The sequence below is a fragment of the Hippocampus comes genome, unplaced genomic scaffold (assembly GCF_001891065.2).
Source record: "Hippocampus comes isolate QL1 unplaced genomic scaffold, H_comes_QL1_v1.1 scaffold86, whole genome shotgun sequence".
Classification (NCBI taxonomy): Eukaryota; Metazoa; Chordata; class Actinopteri; order Syngnathiformes; family Syngnathidae; genus Hippocampus; species Hippocampus comes.
In genome coordinates, this window is record NW_017805882.1 from 5432758 (window position 1) to 5434017 (window position 1260).

The window sequence follows — 1260 nt, forward strand, 5'->3', positions numbered from 1 at the left end:
TTTTCATTCGTATTAAAAGAAGAATGTGTATTTCGATTTTACATTCAGATCTAGTTAGCTATTGCATTTAATTTCCAAAGAAATACACAAAAATAGTTCGCACCTATTTGTGAATCTGGACAAACGTTCATTTGAAGCCATAAGATGTTTAATCAGACTTTAACCTTTGAATGAGTTTTGAACTGTAACGGTGCTATGTTTTCCAAAATCGCTCCGACTTAAGTGTGGTCGGACAACGAAATCGAGATACCGTCCGAAGTCAAGCTTCCGGCTGACCGCACCACGTCCAAACCGGTTCGATTCCATAGCAACCGCAAGTGATCTTGCGAAACGTTGTTGTTGTTGTTGTTTTTTGTTTTGTTTTTTTAACCGAGTCAGCCATACTCACATTTCTGTTCATATTCTTTTCTGCGTAAATTTTTGTTGACTACAGCACTTATTTTCATTTGAAAAGGTGCGTTTCGACTTGCAGCGAAGTAGAATTTTAAAGCAGTTTATGAGCGAATCGACGACACTAAATTCTGTCAGCAACGAAAACGTGTGTCGCGTTTGACATAACGTCAATGTTTGTATGGTCCTGTTTTTCAGCGTCGACACATGACGAATATGTGTTGTCGTAACTGTATATCACACAATCGTAAAGCGTCGTCCTTTCTTTGCCAGCAATTCATATGCGTCACTTTAGTCACACTTTAATAACGCCGGGGGAAAAGATCAGCATTGATAAACGTATATGTGAGTTAAATATATTTTTCAACATTAAGTCGACTTTTATTCTCTCCCGCCCCCACGAATGCAAATATAATGAGAATGAAGTGAGTTGTGAGAAGATTCGATCATTCGTCCAGATATTGTATGATTTGTTTGCACGCATAGCGATTAATTATCACGTACTTTGCTTGGTTGGTTTTACGTGTGAAGCGAAATCCACCTGTAATTTAGAATGCTGTACATATGTAAAAGAGATAAAATCTGCATGAAAGAGGCAATAACTAACATTCACTGTTTATTCATTAACAGCGCATATACTGTATGTCTGTGTGTGGCTCTTAGTGTCGGTGAAGTCAGTCAAATCTTTGACAGTTCCGAGATAAATGGAACGCGATATTACCTGGTAAATGTGTGCGTGTACATGGAAGTTGGTTAGTTTTCTGCTCTGCTGCCTTTGGATTAATGGTTCATGGAACCTGTCACCGTTTGCTTGATTATTTATGCAATAGCATTATTTCTCTTGTTACAACCAGCAATAACAGTACTGGT

The 1260-nt window shown here is 38.1% G+C and overlaps 1 protein-coding gene across 1 annotated transcript in view; it reads right to left on the minus strand.

The window, feature by feature from the left end:
* The window catches only part of LOC109527463 (high affinity choline transporter 1-like), a 23898-nt gene extending 23428 nt beyond the window's left edge, over positions 1-470 (minus strand). Inside the window, exon 1 of the mRNA XM_019889410.1 lies at positions 389-470. The gene's annotated coding sequence lies outside the window, so the exon portion shown is untranslated. The remainder of the gene's footprint in view (positions 1-388) is intronic.
* Positions 471-1260: the final 790 nt, after the last annotated feature.